Here is a 19,886-nt window from a genome sequence, read left to right as displayed (position 1 = left end):
TTGCTTTTCGGATGGCACTTCTCAGTGCTTGCCTTTTTCCACTTATTTGTTGATCATGCTCATGCTGAGGCCTTGTTGAGGTTGACTTTGCAGGAAGGTTTCTTATCAAAAGAGTTGGTAGGATTGGGGTGTAATCAATTACCCTCTGTGAATTTAAGATGTAGTTAGCAGGTTGACATGATGCATACTATTCAATGTCTCTCTTTACCATTTTTAGCCGGCAACCGTTATTGACGGATGGCAAGGACATGACCATTTTTTTAAATGTTCTTTCTATCCTGTCTGTCCAAGTCATTTTTACTATGTTATGGTCACTGGATTTGGTTGGTGTGATTTCAAGGGAATCCATGACTTCTATCAGGTTTCCTGAAACAAAATTGCAGTCGATCACAGAGGTTTTCCCACCCGCACCCAAGTGGGATGGCAAAACTTATCCTCTTTGAAGTGGCCGTTTAAAATGTGGAGGTTCCTGCAATCCATTAGCTCGATCCATAGTCAACCTCTCTGCATCTGGGGGTTCGATGAACTGGCATCTTCTCTTATTAGTTTGCCCTGTTCATTTATACAGGACAAATTCAGGTCCCCGCATAAAATTATTGATGGATCGTCTAACTTATAGGTGTCAGCGATTACACCTGAGACCATCTCAATTATGTCACTTACTCCCATTTTAAGCGGGTTCCAGTATATATCAATTATGATTAGGTGTTTCCGACGTGCTTTTCTCTGGTTTGTGGGTTTACTTACATAGGCAAGTGTTGTTCATTGGATAGATAAGCCTATGTTTTCGGAACGTGTTACATCAAAATCGTTCCCACTTCTAATTAGAGTTAAGATGCCTGCACTTGGTCATCCTACTTCACCTTTCTCTGCTGGGTTCACGAAGGAAAAAACTCGTCCATTATGGATTTTATGCTAAGCCAAGTTTCTTGGAGGCACAGGAAGTCAATTGTGTTTCAATTCATCTCCCCTTCTGACTGTAAATGTTAGAATCCTTGTGTGATCCAAGAGGCTATTAACAGCATTTTGTTTGCCGTTGGGGGGCTCAGCTAATGATTTTTGCCACTCATAAGGGGTTCTGTTAACCAGGACCATGGCTCATCCACAGGTAGCTCCGCAGGCCTTCATCTTTTTAATTCAACCTTCCTTTTCTGACTTTCACTTTCTCTATATGTTATTGCCAGAGTCAAGTTCGTTATCGGTTGACTATAATTGTGGCCTTTGTAAGCTGAACCTAAGAGGTTGCTCATAGTTGATTTATCCGGGTGGTCCCTTATCATTTCATGTTCATCTGAGTTCATATGCAAGCAGGTCATCTTCAGCTCCTGGTCGTAGTTGTTTGCCAAGGAGGAGCTATTTGTGATGTGTTGGAGTGCATCTCCTAACATTAGATTGGACAAAACTGTAAGATCAAACCCCAATTTTTGAAAAGTCATGGCTGCTGCTAAAATGAGTTGCTTTACTATGATCGGATGTAGATGAACATAAACTAAATCCATATGGTCCTCTCGTGGAAACTCAATTACAGACATGTCTTCTGAATATATTTGTTGTAAATTAGGGATGAAGTGGAAGAGCATTAAGAAGTTATATCTGTTCAAGATGAAGTTATCAGCTCTATCCACTACTCTTTCCAACCTAAGGCAGCGTATACAGGCTCTCACCAGGCTTTTCTTTTGCAAGCTGATTCCATCATCAATCTTGGTTTCCTTAAACACGTTTGGCAGGTGATTTTCACCATTCCTGTCTGAGAGATCCCTACTCATTCCTTTTGTTCCATGAATTTGTTGATACTCTCTTTCTTTGTTGGTAGTTTCTCTAGTAAGGGAATTTGGTCATGTTCGCATACTGATCTCATTGCAGCTTTTGTTGCGGTAGCAGACTGGTCAGGCATCATCCTCCGATGTCCTTCTCACGGTCAGTAGCATCCTCTCTGTTGTTTGTACAAGCTCTAAATTTAGCAAAAGCTATCTCCCTTTTTTCTGCTAGTGTAGGAAATGACTGCACCCTGTCCAAGTCCCTATGGGCTCAGCCAGTGCAACCCAGGGGCGGTTTGGTTCCGGGGTAGATGTAGGGTCCTGAAAGTCATTGGCAATCCCAACCTCATCCTCCAGTGTATAGGTTGATATATTTAGCAAACTTCTTGAAATATCTGACAACACAGTTTACTCAATTAGCTTTTGATTATTCTCCTCCAAAGCTTCCTGTTGTGGCTTTTTAGAGTTTTTCGATGCAGCCATCAAAGCCGAGTTTTTCTCAGTTGGTGGAAGTGATAACTTTCTAAGAAATCTCCTGTAATCGATCAATTTAATCAATGGGGTTAGTCTTTTCTGTTCATTAGGGTCCATCGCTAGTGGTCTTCTTTTCTGTTTTTGGGTGAATAATGGCTACAAATTTAAGATTACAATCTTCAAATACTTGCCACTCTCTGATTGGTTCTCCACACAAATGGTAGGGTCACTCATATCCAAGGAGACAAATTCCCGGTCTTCGCAATAGACAATCGCCATGGGACTAAATTTGCCCCACCTCTGCTGTTCGTGGGCGCAAGAATTACTGGTGTTGTATGGTTCGCACAGTCCCTTTCAATTGTGGATCGATCCACGTTTGTCTCCAGATGATGTTTGCCATAAATCTTCTTTGAGCTTTCCTTGCAATGTGTCTCTTGCAAACAGCTTTCATCTACCGCAGATTTCCTCACTGTAATAAAGCTTTCGATGTAAATTATTTTTGAGTTTTATAAATGGAGCCATGGCAATAGTTACTACCGACATTTGGCAGAAAGGGTCCCGTTGTCTGGTTTCCTTTGGGCATCTGTTCTCCTTTCGGTGTTCAGCACTCGATCAGTCGCTTCTAGTGTACCTTAGACTGGAGACTGAGGATGATGAAGTGGAAAGGCTTCTATGTGAAGTTTCCAGGGGGTACTGGTCCCTCCTTTGTTTCTATGTCCCCTTTTATCGCTGCCAGCACTTTTCCTGATTCATTCATAATACGGTTAGAGGTTTCATGCAATATCATGGTCTTCTCCACACCAACTTCTTTGTTATTAGTTGTGTTGGTATTCACATCACTTGGTATAGCTGAGCTAGTTTTGAGGGAGCTTTGAGAAGATAGATGGCTAGCATCTACTAGATCAATAATTTCTTGTATTCTGTAGATATCACGTTGTAGTGAGAGAGTGGTTATACTTTTGTGTACAGATGATGGCGCTCCACTCCACAACTCCTGATCAAAGGCGGTGTCATCCTGAGGTTCTACTTCCTTTCATTGAGGACGACAGTCGGCTGCTTCTTCTCTGTTGGAGCTTGAGAGCAAGTTGAAATAGTCCTGACGCTTTATGGGGCCGGACTGCGCCCGTACAAATCGAGGTACAGTGTTTGGACTGGCTCTGCCGCAAGAGCCCCCGCTCTTACAGTATTCTGCAACTTTTCTACATCTGTACATTCCTCTGCTGAAGTCGAGCCCCCAATCTCATTGCGTGAGTGGATTACGGGGTCTAGATTTGAGGTCTCGTTTGTCCCACTTGCAGGGTTTAAGAGTGAGGGTGTTGTTCTACTCGCCATTTGGTTCACTCCTTTCCACCTCCATTTTTTCCACAGATATTTGCTAATCAGGTTTTTTGATGTTTATCTGAGATGGGTGTATATGTTTTTTGCTCCTTGGAGATTCAGGTCATTAAAAGATGCACGTTCTGTGGGATTGCAATGCTGAAATGCAGACACTCCCTCTTCCCCTACTGTATCTTGAGTTGGTTCTGTGTCCTTAACGTTTGAAGCTTTAAAACCAAGAGTCAATGTGGGGGGGTCAAGAAATATTTCCACTTCCCAAAGCACCAAATCCTCACTGCTTACGTCAGTACCCATAAACATAGAGGGGATGTTTATCACCCCTGCTGTCTGCGCAGGTTGCCTGTTTGAGGTGGGATCATCCCCTCTCCCCACCTCTTGTCTTGATAGTTCTGTGGTACTGTTTCTATGTTCATTGAAAAAATGGTACAGATGTTGGAACCTTTTTTGATTCAACAAGTAGTTCGAATTCTGCGATAGGTCAATGTTCCCGCTTGTATTAGAGTTTATGGTGTCGGTTTGCTTCTCTATCGTGTTCTCTATTTCTCCCTCTGTCACAGACAGCGCTTCTTTACTGTTAAGCCCTTTAGCTGCTGGCCCAGCAAAGAGTAGGGAGTGGGGGACAGAGTGGGGAATGAGGGTGACGAGGCGAGGGTGGTTACTGCTGTCAATGTTGCAGGGCTCTTGCCCGTTTCCCAGCAGGTTGGCTTGACCGCTTCCGGTTCTCCCAGCTCTTCCGACTCCATGCATAGGTCTACGGGTTGGTGGGAGCGTCTTAGATTTTGAGTCCTTTCCTCCTGCTCCCTCGAGTCGCCGTTGTCACGTCTTGGCGGTTCTTCACCATCCTCCTCGAGCCCGCAGAATCACTCAGTCACAGACATTTTACTGGTGAGTGACTGGACTCTACTTTGGACTCTGCTCTGGAGCTCTGCAATCAAGATCCTGTGAAGCGTGTTGTTCGCGCTTCACTTACACCACCGGCTAGCCCGCTGCCCGTAGCATGGGTCATGCTCAATAAGGGAGGCCAGAGACTTGCAAATGCTCACAAGCTTTTATTTACAACTGAAGAGCTTCCTGTCCTTCCCTGTCACTTCCCCTTTCCGCTGTGCACATCAACTAAGTCCCTCCCACATAACAAGGCTAATGGGCCGCATACCGCAATGTGACAAATACCCCTTCTAGAGCATGAAGAGGGGTTCAGTCCATTTCCTCTATCAGTCTCACAGGCTTTATCTTGACCCTCTCTGGGCATCCGGCAGTGTGGCACTCTGGGTTTGTTCTTGGTATGCAAAATCGGGATCCCTCCATTCTGCCCCCTTCTTCTTCTGATGCATCACTGTCACCCAGGTACGACTCATCCGATTCCCAGTGAGTTCCTTCTTCCACATCATGTTCACTGAGGGTTCCCCCCTACTTTCTTGAAGTGAGACACGTTTCGTGTGACGGTCCACCCCTCACCATCTCTCGTCGTGATCATTGTACCATTTCTCTGGGTCACTGTGTGGGTCCTAGGTGCGAATGTGGAGTCCTCCTTTCTTTGTTTCACCTGCTTCACCAATATTTGATCTCCAAGTCCAGTAGTGTACCCTTTGCACCTCTCCGGGCATCAGCCGCGTCCTTCAACATTTGTTTTGCAGCAGAGTCTCGTGACCTAATGTCGGAGTCTTTGGGGCAGGCTATGTCCTCTTCTGGACTATGTGGGAGCCGTGTTCTGATTCGACGACCAATAAATGAGATCAGCCGGGCATTCACCCATAGAGCAATGTGGAGTGTGTCGGTACTCTCTCAAGAGCTGATACAGCACCTGTTCAAATGGCTTGCCCGTGACCTGTGCTATCTTTAGGGTCCTTTTAATGGTGGACATGAAGTGTTCCACCATGCTGTTGGCCTGCAGCCAGAGGGGGTGATCTTATGGTGTTTGGAACCCATGCAGTCCAGAAAATGTGCAAAATCACGGCTCATGAAGGGCGGTCCGTTGTCCGATTTGTGACCATTGGAATGTGGTAGGCAGTGAGGATGCAGTCCAATGCTGGTATGACTACTGTGGCAGCAGTGGAGAATATGATTTGAACCTCTGGTAATCTTGAACATTCATCGATCAATACCAGCACATAAGAACCGTCTCTCATTGGTCCAAAAAAGTCAACTGCCAAGTCAACTGCCAGCTCTTCCAAGATGCCATCAGGTAAGTGAGACATCAGCAGCGCGTGAGGCTTGGGTGCCCGGGTTACGACCTGGAACACAGTGCAGTTCTGTAGCGTTTCCTCCATTCTGCCGTCCAGTTGAGGGAACCAGAATTTCTGGCAGAGCAGCTTCTAGGTGGATGTGAACCATCTATGGACGTTGTGAGCGAGATCAATGACTCTTTGACAAAGTGACCTTGGTAGCACAATTTTGTAGCCCTTTAGAATGATGTGGTCCTCTGTGACGGTGAGTTTTTCTTGGATGAGGCACAAGCTTTTTATGTCGTATTGGGTGGCTGATCTGTGTGCTTTGCTATTTCTTTGGCATGTTTCATCCTTCCCGCCTGGAGGCACCAGGCTATGACGGCGAATGCAGGTTTCGCTTCTGATTCTTGGTGGAGTGTCACCCAAGCGATCGGGAATGGTTTCATCTAGTGGATGACATAGTTCAGATATTCTATTGTCCCGCTATTGAGTGTTCCTGCTGCTCAGCTTCTCATGGATGACATGATAAGTAGTCCACCAGTTTTTTTCCTTCCCAGGCCTGTGATGAATTGTGAACTTATAGTCCTGCTGACGAAGACCCAACTGTGCAACATGTGGAGGCATCCTCGCTTTCAGGTTGCCATAGATCGTGAGGAGGGCTTAATGGTCCGTAATTATGGTAAAAGACTAGCCATATAGAAAGAGCTGAAAGTACTTGCAAGCCCAGACCACTCGCAGGCTCTCCTTCTCAGCCTGAGAGTATCTTGTCTCTCTGTCCGCGAGACTGCGTCATGTGTAGGCAACCATCTGTTTGGAGTGAGGTGACCATGTATCAAATTGTGACAGAATGGTGCCAAGCCCATCAGGGCTGGTATCCATCGTCACCTCTGTGTCTTTCGAGGAGCTGAAGTAGGCAATGTCTGCTGCCAATGCAATCCTAGAGCATATGGCCTTGAAACTGGCCTAGCACACTGGAGACCAGATGAATTCCTGACCAGTCTTAATGAGGTAACGTAGCAGTGCACTCTGATGGTGGCATAATTTTCCAGGTATCTGTAACAGTAACTGGCTAGACCAGGAATGATCTTAGGTCTGAGACTGTGGTTGGTCTGGAAGTCTCAGTCAAAGCTCCACTTTTTCTGGATCCAGTCGCATGCCTTGTTTCTAGAATATGTGCCCAAAGAATTTCAGTGTGTGTTTCCAAAATTCGCACTTGTCTTTGTTTAATGTTACTTTCCCTACCTCTAAGGTCAAACAGACTCGATATAGGGTGCCACCATGCTCGTTTGTGGTTTTGCCGAAAACAAGAATGTCATTGCTGTAGTTCAAACTATTTTGTATATGTTTTATAACTTGTTGTGTTTCCTCCTGAAAGATTTCCGCAGCTGACGATATACCAAAATGCAGTCTCTTGTAGCGAAAAAACCCCAAGTGCGTGACGAAAGTGGTGATGTTACAGGATTCAGGCGCAAGTTCCAGTTGGTGATAACCCTTGTTAAGGTCCAATTTGGTGTATCATGTCAGTTATCCATGGTGCCTGGTGTCTTTCCCTTTGGCTGGCCACGGATAGGGGGATGGACCCCTCCAATGATTTTTTTGGCACTGGCACTCTAGGGGAGACCCACTCGATGATGTTTAGGTCCAGTAGATGACGGATTTCCTCATCCACTTGGTTTTGAATATTGATGGCGATTCCTCTGTAGTGCTGGAAAATCGGTCTGACCGTGGGGTCGCTATGTCGTTCTTCAGTCTCACCAGGCCTTTGAACAGGTTTGGAAAATCTTTACTAAATCACCGTCGGGTCCATGTATTTATGTGCCATGATGTGGCATAGAATTTGCACCAAACATTTGTCCAACACTGTTTTAAAACTCAAAATGCATCCACTATTTATTGCCGTTGACAAAACATGCAGTTGGATGCACGCTGTGTGTGATTTTTGTGCACAGACGGTTGTGAACATGCTCTTGCTTGGGAGCGGGGTGTTGGATCCATGTGGGTATATGTCCACTGTTGATGGCCTTAGCTTTAGAAGCCGTGGAAGTCTGTTGTGTGTATCTTTCCTCATAACATTCACAGTCGCCCCCGTGTCAATGAGATATTCAGTGGGTGCATTGAGAATTTGTAGAGTTAGTGTGGAGCTGTGTTCTTTAGCTGTTGTGTTATTTAGCACCCATAAGTAGTCCCTTCTCTTTTCCTTTGGTCGGTGGAGAAGCCTGCTGAGTCACTTTCTGACTGCAAGACTGTTGCCACGTACCAGAGGTTTTGCCGTGGGTGGCATGAGTTCCTCCTCTCTGATGATCTGTGTGGTTTGCTTTCGCGATATTTGTCGTAGTCTCCTTCCATGGGTTTGTGTCTTCTGAGGTTGCGGGTGCTCCTGCGTTCCACCCTCTGGTATTTTGTGGGTCATCTGCAACCAGTCAGCAAGGAGGCATGAGGCTTGGTTTGAGAGGCATTCTTGCACACAGCTCGAAAGTGGTTGTGCCCCCACACACCGTGCACTTATGACCAAGGACAGGGCACGCGCCTTCATGTGGGTATTCATAGCCACACCGGTAGCATGTCATGCCCGTTCTCCTTGTCCCCTCACCCTGCATGGGCGATAGTTTCTGGACGGTCTCTCGTTCCTTGGTCGCTGGGAGGATCTAGAATTTCCCAATGTTAAAGACTTGTAGGAAGATGGCTGAGTCTGATCTGGCCATCACCAGTATGTCGTCTAATGACCTTTGTTTTTGTAGAAATGTCTTCACACTCTGATATTACGTGGGTCCTGAGCACCTCCTCATTGGAGTAGGGGTGAAAAGCGCAATGCTTCATGCAAATTCATAGCCTCATGACAGAGTTGTCGAGAAGTCTCCCCCACTTCTTGCATGGTTGTGTGGAATATGTGGTGTTCATAGCCCAGCATGTGGCCAGGGCAGCTTGGATTTCTTGGAAGATGGCTTTGTCCTCATCTACCAGCTCATATAGGATGTCCTGGACTGCTGCCCTCACTGCCATGGTCAGCAGATTATTTCTCTCATCATCGGCCCTACGCATACCTTGCAGTCTTTTGACCATCTGACCCACCGCGGGCCCAGATTGCTTGTGCCCGTCAGGTTAAATGCCACTGTGACTTAGCTTGGCTGGCCGCACTCATCCCCGCGGGTCGGGTCCTCCTTCTCCCCTTCAGTGGAGGGACCACATGGTGCATCCATAGGCTGGGACTTGCGGCCGCTGCCCGATATGACTCTACCTTTCTGGGGGCGGGGCGGCTTCTTGCCAGTCACTGCATCCGGCCAATCGGCCAGCAATCTGCCGCCTCCCAGACGATGTGTCAATGGGCAGGGATGGTCACGGGCCAGGCTCCTGCCTGCGCGGCTTTTGCGTATGCAGACACAGGTGCGTTTCCCTTCGTCGCCAACGTGAAGCACGCTGTTTGCTCTTTAGCACGGGTCGGGCACAAAACGGGTGGCCAGAGAAATGCAACTGCTCACGAGCCTTTATTTATTACAACCGAAGGACGTCCCATCCTTCCCCATCACTTCCCCTTTCCATCCTGCACCCTAAGTCCCTCGCGCATAACGACGCTAACAGGCCTCATACGGCAATGTGACAGCCCCCTAAACACAAGCTCTCAATAGTGGAATAACACAACTTACAAACATGAAAACATGTGTCCACGAAGTGCATGACTGTCGCACATGTGACTGCCATTAAGTGCTCCCACGCTAAGCTCAGCACCGCGTCCTGACTGGCCAGGGCCCTCTGTCAGTCTTGCTTGCGGGCTCCTTTGCCTTAAATCTGCCACTGGCTGGGAAGTATATTTCACAGCGCTCAGTGGGAACTGGATACAAAGAACAGAGCTCCGATGATGTCACTGTTGTGTTGGCAGCAGGCTTATTTTACCTATAGGCTCCGCTGTCTGCTGTAAAGTTTGGAGAACCTTCATTTGAGAGGCACGAGATCAAGCTGCATGCACCAGTGGTGAAAACTGAGATAGTTACACCTCCTCTCCACAGTGACGTCTCGGCGCAGGGTGTAGAAAAGCTGGTCCGAGGCAGTGGGTTTACAGGTGGGTCCCGCTGCATAGCCTGCTTCGGCCTCCGGAGGTGCCCTCTAGAACTCAAGGCCTGTCCTCTCGCCTTCTGCGTCATTGGCTACTCTTGAGCCCACGCTGGGCTGTGAAGCCCCCTCCCACCAGACCTGCGCTGTGACTTGCTCCCGCCTGTATGCTTTGAATTCCAGCCTTAGAATGTGGGACACTTCACAAACCTTTAATCTTGCCCTGTGCCCTTGCGCCGGCCGTGCAGCCCTGGCACACTGGGCCTCATTACGAGTTTGGAGGTAGCCACGCCGTCATTACCGGCATGGCTACCTCCAAACTCGTGTCCGGGTCCCGAAAGAAGGGAATTAACGGGCCATTCCGACTTTTCCATGCCCGGTAAATCCCATTTTCGGGACCCGGACCCGGTATGTCCCCATTCCCATTTGAGATCTCATAGGGCTCAATGGGGAGGATGCTTACAACGGACCCGTTAATGACGGGTCTGTTGTTATCATCATGGTCGGCTCGCAGGTGGCGGTATGCACGTCTGGCCAGACCAGATGTGCATACCGCCACCTGCGTGCAAACACGTAATGTGGCGACCCGGTATGAACGGTGCCGGTACATTACCGGCACCGTTCATACTGCAGCCGCCAGGATCGTAATGAGGCCCACTGTCCTACTTTGTCTACATTTCCTTGACTTTCCCCGGGTGCCCGTTGAAAACAATTATCTTACAGGCCCCTGCCACTAACATTGTGATAACATCAAGGCACCTTCAGAAACACCCCCTGAGCACCCCTGCACCGTTTTCACAGCATATTGTTTGTGTTCCTTAGTTAAAACTCATCTCCTATTTTTGATCTCGATATGCTTGCGTGCTAACTTATTCCTTCCTCAACTTAACTGCAATTGTCTTTGTAAATCGTGGATCCTCGAGCACTTCTGCCAAGAGTTCGGCCTGTGCTACCTGCAGGTGAGCCAAAGTTTCTCCAATTGCTCCAATTATGTTTTTGGCATGCCTGTCATTGTGCCTTTGCAGGATGTTGTATGTGCTCAGCTAGAATGCATGAATCCTCAATCTACTCTGCAACACTAGCTCTCCCAGTTCCTTCTCACGTGCCCCCGCACCCGTCTGTCTGCCTACCACTACTGAATGTGCTCCCTATATACTTTATGCTCCCAGTCTACTCCATCCCTTCTAAAGATATGTCCATACTTGGTGCTTTAAATGGGCAGAGTACCTGCACTGTCTGTATTTAAAATACAAAGTAGCGGCACTTCTCAGCAGAAATCCAATACGTTAATGGTGGAGTACTGGCCCTTCCTAGCAGTAAGCAGGCACTCTGGAAGACTACCGGCACTTCTCAGCAGGAAGCCAAATCTTTGAATGCAAGATCACTGACATATGTTTAGCTTCGCTCCTGTCTCTGTCTTTCCGCCCCTGTCTCTCTTGCCTACATGATGGCCACCCTTTCTACCATGCGCCCCTCTCAATGTTCAGAGTACACCATTCCCCCTAACTTCTTCTTCGAGTACAAGGACATCTTTGCGCCCTTTTTGATAATATTTGTCAACTCCTCGTTTTCCAATAATCAAGTCCCCAATTCCATAAAGAAAACCACTATCACCCCTCTGCTTAAAAAACCAGGACTGGACCCAAGCATCCCTGGTAACCTGCGCCCCATCTCCAACTGTCATTTTCTCCTCAAGGTGCTTGATAAATATGCTACTAACGAACTACAATCCCTTGTTGAGGAGACTAACATCCTGCGTCCTAGCAGTCTGGTTTTAGACCCCTCCACGGTAGCAAGAACACTCTGTTAGATCCGCAGACGCACATATTGAGAATATCCGATAGAGGTCGCTCTGGCATGCTGGGATGGAGGTCCCTCTGGCATGCTAGGATGGAGGTCGCTCTCGCATGCTGGGATGGAGGTCGCTCTGGCATGCTGGGATGGAGGTCCCTCTGGCATGCTAGGATGGAGGTCACTCTCGCATGCTGGGATGGAGGTCCCTCTGGCATGCTAGGATGGAGGTCGCTCTCGCATGCTGGGATGGAGGTTGCTCTGGCATGCTGGGATGGAGGTCGCTCTGGCATGCTGGTTCTGCTGGATTTGTCAGCGACTTTTGATCTTCTTGATCATGACCAACTTCTGCTCGACTTAGAGAAACATGGTCGCTGCACTCCTGCCTCAATTCTGTGGATGAGATAATTTCTCCAGAATCGTATCTCTTAAGTATGTTGGGGTGAGGCCACTTCTCCCTCTTCCCCCATTTCTTGTGGGGTCCCTCAGGGAGCATGCGTGTGTCCCCTACTTTTACTTTTCCACCTTTATATTCAACCTTTCGTTTACCTGTTGGATGAGCTTGAAGTGTATTTCTCGAGCTATGCTGATGACACACAGCTAGTTCTTGAGTTATCAGGAGATTATGCCAATGACGCCGTCCTTCTTCAGATCATCTATCTTCGTGTTGAGACCTGGATGAGCAACAACTGAATGTGTCTGAATGGGGATAAAACCGAGCTGCTGTTCTTTGGTACCAAGCATGCTTGAGCAAAATTAGACCCCAGCTACCAAGCATTCTCCATTCACGGCTGTCCAATCCCGGTCTCACAGAGTGTTAAAACTCTGGGCTTCTCTCTCGACCTTCTACTTAATGCAGATGCTCACATCAACCAGACAGTAAAAAATGGTTCTTACTACCTTAGGCTACTAAGAATCCAGCGTCTCTTTCTGACGGCATCCAGTTGCTCCTCAGTGGCCCGTGCGGTTGTGGTGTCCAGATTGGACTATGACAAAGCATTATTAATTGGGGCCAAAAAGAAAAACATCCATGCCCTCCAGACTCTTCAAAATGATGCAGTTCGCATTATCACAAAGAGAGCTAGAAGAGATCATATTTCTGAAAGCTGGCAAGATGTCCATTGGCTCCCTGTGGCATCACGGATGGAATTGCCTGGCTATTGGGGTTAAGGCTGCCTCTCTAGTCCATAGAGCTTCATATGGTACTTCATATGGTACTTTCCCAGTCTATATTAAAGAAATGGTGTCCTGTGATGAGCCACCGAGGAAGCTGCGCTCCTCGGCTTTGGCTCTGGTCAACATCCCTAATTTCACCCTCTCAATTGACTAGGCAGATCCTTCCCCATCAAGGCCGTGAAAATCTGGAATGCCTTGCCTTTGGAGCTCAGGCTGGTAAAGGAATACAATCCCTTTTGCCTGAGATTGAAAACTATCCTCTCCAACTAATGCTCTCTACAGCCATGCCCCTCTGAAATAGAGTCCGCCCCGCTTCTGTTCCTTGGGCCCACGCAGGTCAACTGTGCCGTCTTTTTTTATTGCTGTTACCTGTGTTTGTGCGCCCTGATGCCTTCGGGCTTTGGCGCCAAATAAATAAATAAATAAATGAATAAATAAATAAATATAAGATTACTGGCCCTTCTCAGCAGTAGGTGGTACTGACACTTCTCAGCTGGAAGCCAATATTTTTAATGGAATAGTACTGGCACTTCTCAGCAGTATGCAGGTACTCTGGAAGAGAGAGTACTGGCACTTCTCAGCAGGAAGCCAAAACTTTTTTTAAAAAATCGTTTTAAATTGGTTAATAAAAACATTTAATCACTTTTTAAAAAATTACATCAGACAATAATAACATAGTATTTCAAATACAAATACAAATTTCATACACAAATACAAATAGACAGTAACATTTCAGTTTCAAACATTAAAAGTATATACTTCATTTAAAATATTTAAAATCCTTGCCTATTAATCTCAATGAGTATTAATATAGTCAGATAAGAAAATGTAATAAATCATAATTTATAGGTGACGGGTTATAGGTTATGAAATACTCACATTCTGCCTGTCTATTTAGGTGACAGAGAGGGAAGGAGCAAGTAGTGCCCAATTTAGCCAATTCCAATATGACTCTTTCCCATACGTAATAGGCAGCACCAGTATCTACCAAGGGGTCTGCCCTGAATATACAAGACCAAAATTGATCTGATTCTATCATTCTGAAACCACAGAATAGGTCTCTGTTTCCATTTTCATATCAATTACTTAGTTTATCGACAGAGGTCAGTAAATGTCTACAAATTTCTACCTCTACTTTACAAAATCTACATGTTCTACTTTCCCTTGGTATCCTCTGCCATGTGCCAACATATTCTAAACAGGGAAGCATGTTTAATCTAAGTAGCATTATAAATCTGCTAAATTCCCTGTTATTCACCCTGCTAATATATTTGCAGGGTTTGTTAGCTATCATTCCTTGTAGACAATATACAGTGAATCTATGTGTCTTTCCCAAGTGCTCTGTGTTTTTATTTGAGTCCCATTGAATGGCCTTTTTACTTAATTTACCATACCATAATTTTAGGTTAGCACCTTCCAGAGGTACTTTTAAGTCTATGGGCCTCATTACGACCCAGGCGGTAAGTTACCGCCTGGGCCGTGACTTTACCACCATGGCGTAAACTACGTTTACGCTATGGTGGTTGGCGGACTTACCGCCCCATTCCGAGGTCGGCGGGGCGGTAAGTCCCCAATCCCCATTTACCCTTCCCCATTCCCATTTTTGCCCCATAGGGCATAATGGGAGTGGGGAAGGCGTTAATTACGCCACCGTAAATTACGGTGGCGTAATTAACTCCATGGTCCCTTAGCGCCATGGATTTTAACACCTGCTAAAAGCAGGTGTTAAAAGCGCCATGGCGCTAAGGGACCTCGTAGTTGGCGGTAAGGGGTCGGCGCAGCTAACGCTGGCGTTAACCCCTTACCGCCAGGGTCGTAATGAGGCCCTATCTCTTTTAAGAAACTCAGCGCAGTCATACTCAGTGCTTTGAGGACCTCGTTGTTTTGGTTAGAATATTTCATTAGATTTCCCAAATAGTTTATCAAACTATTGGGGAATTTTGCATCATATGCCACTTTTATAAACAATTTACAGCATCTTATCTTCCATAATGTTGAACACGCTGTTAATCCCAATTCTCTGCGAATTGCCTCAACCAGGGTACAACTGGCTAGACTCAATGCTGAGCTCCATAATTTTGCCTCTATTTTATTAATATTCACCATAGGTTTAGGCATGACAGATTCTATAGCATACATGGCACTCGGGATGATACATGTTTTATGGATTTCAAGTAGTCCTTCTGTCGAATAGCCACCCTTCTCTGCTATATAAGCTCTCATAATATTCCACTTTATCCATATGTTCTATTCTATGCTCCCAACATAATGGTCAACCAGGGGTAAGTTCTTTATTGTTATACCTAGATAGGGATGAATATCCACAACTTCGTTTGTCTTATTATTCATTTTCCACTCAAATCTTTCTTTTTTCCCATTGGTACCACGTTTACCAAATATTAATATTTTCGTTTTATTCACATTAATACTCAGTTTATTGTCTTCAGCATATGTATGTAGTGTACGTAATAACCCCTGTAGGCCAATGGGAGTTGTCTCAATAAGAATAGTATCATCTGTGTAAGATAACCAAGAGATCATTTTATCCCCAATTTTTGGAGGGAAATCCTTAACCCTATCAAAGCTTGGTCCCATATCTGGTACATATAGGTTCTATAAAGTAGGCAAAGTAACACACCCTTGTTTCAGGCCCAAATTGATATTGATATGTCCAGTTCGTTCTTTACCTTTATTCAGAAACAACATCGCTGTGGTGTCTCTATACATCTCAATTAGGAAATGCAAAACTACTGGGCATATTTTCCATCTAATTAATTTTCCCCATAGTCAAGACCTATCTATCAGTCAAAAGCCCTGCTAAAATCTAAAAAGCTTGCATACAATTTTATTTTCTTCCTCATTGCTTCTGCAACTAATACATTGAGGGTCATCATAAACTATCCATTGTGCAATGTCCTGCTCGGATCCCTGTCTGCATAGGGGGTATCAAATTGTTTTCATTGCTCCATCTATTCACTAATTGCAGTAGCAACGTACAGAAGATTTTACAACTAGTATCGGTTATTGCGAAATCCTATAGTTTTCAGAGTTAGTCCTACCTCCCTTTTTATACACCAGGACGAAAATGGCTTTTCTCCAAAGTTCCGGTATTTTTCCTGATTTCCATATCATGCCAAACAGTTCATATTGTTAAGGATTTCAATCAGGTGATACACCCTGGTCTCAGCCTAGTATGCAGCACACAGCCAAAATGCTTATTTTGTTATATATTAGGTCCGATATTTGAGAGATACACCACTCATATCACACCCCTTTTTCAAATACCCCGGGTCACGATGGACCAGGAATCAGGCTGGTTGGTAAACGTAATATTTATTTATTTGTTTAAAATTCAAATCAAACATATACTTTTTAATATATTGGGCAGCAAATAACAAATAGGAAGGTATGTAATGCACTTAAATGCACTCTTTAGCAACACAAAATAGAAAACACCAGAGAAATAGGAACACTTTGAATTTTCGGAAAGATAGCCCTTAAGTTGGATTTCCCCCCTGCAATATTCCTCAACCCACAATTTATCAATTCTAGGTAATCAGGGATGAGGAACAATAAAGAAAATTCAAATCCAACCTTCCCTCCTCAAACAAGAGATACAAATGGATTTGAAACCTTACAATGTTAAACTGACACTCGAAAAGGGCTGAATAAAACACTGAAAGTGTGCAAAAATACCTAAATCAGTACAAATTTCTATGGGAGCAACATTGGAAAGATACTAGCAGTCATAAGCAATAGTGTGAGGAAACGTAAACAATTTGAATTTGAATGGTAGGTTGAAAATAGTTTAGAATAAAAATAACACGTGTAAAGCTTTGCAAAAATGTTGATTCCCACCTAAAATTAACCAAATGGTTTTCAATCAAAACGGGTAAAATTCACTGATTATGAGTTCAGTGTTTGGGTTGGGATGTAGCTATAGGTCTTAGGTATAATCAAGAATTGAAATGAGGTCTCTAGCTATTAAACTGAGGGAGATATACAATGTAGAGTAAGAGGCGTTTTTAGAAAAATCGGGTAATGAATACAGAAAAGAAACTCAGTTTGGACAAGAATAAACCTCAGTTTGGACAAGAATAGTTTTACTCTAAGTTTTACTCTATACTAGAGCATTCCGGCTAGAATACCAAAGAGAGACACAGTAAGCTCTAGAGTTGATTCATGACTTCAACCCCAGATCCCCAGCGACCGCACTGGCGGAACCAGTTGGATCAATCAAAATAGGATGGATAGTTTAGGATTTACACAAGATAAAAATGACTAAAGAAATGGCGCTTAGCAAGATAAATCAAGGACAGGATTGCAATAAGGATTCTGACAATATTACAAGTTATCAAGATAAGGATATGATGGTTTAGAGATTGGGATAGGACAAGGCAAGGTATGCTATGGTTTTCTATGATTCCTATTAATGCTTACAGTCCCCTTTGATTTAGGATTTTGGACCGTCAAGGGTTCTGATCAGCACACGGATCTGGTCTAACACAGGACAGCTGGGAAAATCTGGCGGACCTGATTAGCTGGGCCGTACTGGTCACCGGACTGCACTGGACTGGCACTTCTGGTTACCTGTTACTACAGATCTGTGGGATGGCAAGTCTTCAGCAGGCATGCATCTAGTAGCAGCAAGCCAGGCTGGAACAGGATGCTTCCCTTGGGTTTTTGGGATTTTTTTTTTAATTTGACATCTAGCTGAAAATGGGGTCAGCAATGCATAGGCCTTAGCTTTGTAGTGAAAACCTGGAATCAGGATCAAACAGGATGAAGAAATCAGGAACCAGACACCACGCAGGAATTCAGAAAGAAAGTCAGAAATCAGTCTCTGTGTGTGCTGTCAGGGGCCCTCAATTATCATGCCAGATGACATCACTACAGTATATGGCAGGAGCAGGTTTACTACTCCCGCCTCTAAGAACAGGACTGGGCAAAGCAGAAGTCTCCTCCTAGCTCTTCGCTGATTGGATCACAGAAAAAGGATGTCATGTTTATGGGGTGATTTTTACAGTGTTTAAAAACCTCCCCTAGCTACTGGAACCAAAATCTAATTTTGCCAGAAACACATATTTATGCTGTTGCAACCTCAGGGAAAATCAGATACACAGGTTGCATATTTTGTGCGTCATATTTTAATCCAACCCCCAAGTCTGTGGGACTTGGTTTTGCCTTGCTGACAAATTTTGTTAATTTGAAACCTGAACGATTTGGCCTAAACTTCCCCAGTTTTGTACCCAGATGCACATTTACCCCAGAGATGTATGTACAAAATGCTATGTTCGCAACATCAATACTTTACTGGGAATCTGTCATTTTTTATAACTTCTGTTCCTTATGCAGTAATGTGTTCTACCAAGTTTTCAAAGAAAGAGCATGAAATTAGATTTAGAACTACGAACTTTTCATATTTTTCCTAATTCTTGCTGCAAAGTTAAACGTTGTTAAAGTTCAGTTACAAAATAGCCCTTAAAACCAAAGTCCATTGTCACTTGATTAGATGTTTTCTTTCCCCCAACTGCTGTGCTGTTAATTGTCACTTCCTTTGAAGCAGGATGAGGGGCCTCTCTCTTGCTTGAATGTTTTATTGCCCCTCACACTTGACAGGTGAGAGTCTAAGCCTGCTATTGTCCCAGCCTGGAGCAAAGACGAATGTCTGATGAGCTTGTGAAGTTTCTTTGTCCTGGTGCATTCAAAGTCTTTCAAGCTGGCAATTAGCGCTTTCTTGTCCCAGAGGTTTGTGAGGAGTCACCGTTTCTCAAGGCTAGCAACAACTAGCAGAGCAAGGTTTTGTTTTATAGCTTGCCAACTTAGCCTATGAGCTTAGCTTTTATTTTCTCATTTTACATCTTGACTTAAACCTGTGGAATCAAAACAGTTTATAGGTGTACTTTTACCAGCAACAAATCATTTTACATTGCTAAGTCAACAGGCCTTCACACAACAATTTACTCTTACATAGGTGATTTTCTCTTTTCAGTCAGAAAAAGACCATTTTACTATTTTTTTAAATTTGATTTTCATCTCCAGCAAATACACACTTTATGCAGCTATAGTTCTTTTCTTGAGTGCTGGAGTTGTTTTTCAACATGGATACATTTAAACAGACACAGACATCTATTTAGAGTCTTACTCTGAACAGCTGATTTTTAGATATTTTTGCAAAGAAATAGACGCGTTTCCTGTGCAAAATGAAAATAAAGCCCCTGGTTGATTTTTCAAAGATACTTTTGACAGGAGCTGTCATTCAAAAATTAGGCCTGGTTCTGCTGAGCCACAAGGGATGATCTTGGTCATTGCAGGGCCTTTTTAATCTTAGTGTTTCATAAGAACTGGATGAGTTTAGTGCCAAGGAGCACTTTTAAAGGTTGAAAAAGGTGTCCTTTTAAAGAGGCATTTCGGGTTTTCAGCAAAGTAATGCTGCCTCTTTCACTTCACTCCATGTTAAATGTTACAGAGCACACTGGCACTTTCATGCAGCGAGTACCATGTTCCACCTGACCTGAAATGTATGTGGCAGGGTGGTGCAGCCATTTTCTGGTTGTTACAAAAATGCAGTTTAGAGATCCTGAGGCGCACAGGAGTCAGTGTGGCCATTTTGCTGTTTCTTGCACCACTGCAGCAAAGGGATGTAGTAAAGCACAGCTGAGTGGGTCAATATACCCTACAGATTCCCCCCCCCCGACTTCGTCTGGACATCCAGTCGTGGGGGATTCGGGCAAGTGGGATTTCTTCTATGGGAAAAACAGGGTTCAGTTGGGTAGGAGTCCTTCTTCCATCAGTGAACGATGCCACACGCTCACCTTGCTGCCTCTAGTTGGAAAGTGGAATGGTACCCCCAACCTTCTCACAGGTTTTCTTTTCCGGTGTGGAGCGACACCCCGTATTTCCTTGGGTTTCTCCTTCCGGTTCCCGGAGGTGGTCCTCCTTGGTAAGGATGGTACAATTTCCCACTAACTGGCCTCCAATAGGGATGACAGCAGTGGGATACACATGCATTCAGTGACAATTGAAATATTCCTATGCTTCAGATGTATCCCCCACTGGGTTTTCTATGGACTCCTCTATTTGTTGCAAAGTGTGCCTGGGGTGGCAACTCTTTAGCTGATTGATGTGGACCCACTTCTCT

Source organism: Ambystoma mexicanum, chromosome 7q (genome assembly GCF_040938575.1).
Source record: "Ambystoma mexicanum isolate Mex_15411 chromosome 7q, UKY_AmexF1_1, whole genome shotgun sequence".
NCBI lineage: Eukaryota > Metazoa > Chordata > Amphibia > Caudata > Ambystomatidae > Ambystoma > Ambystoma mexicanum.
This window is presented reverse-complemented; position numbering follows the sequence as displayed.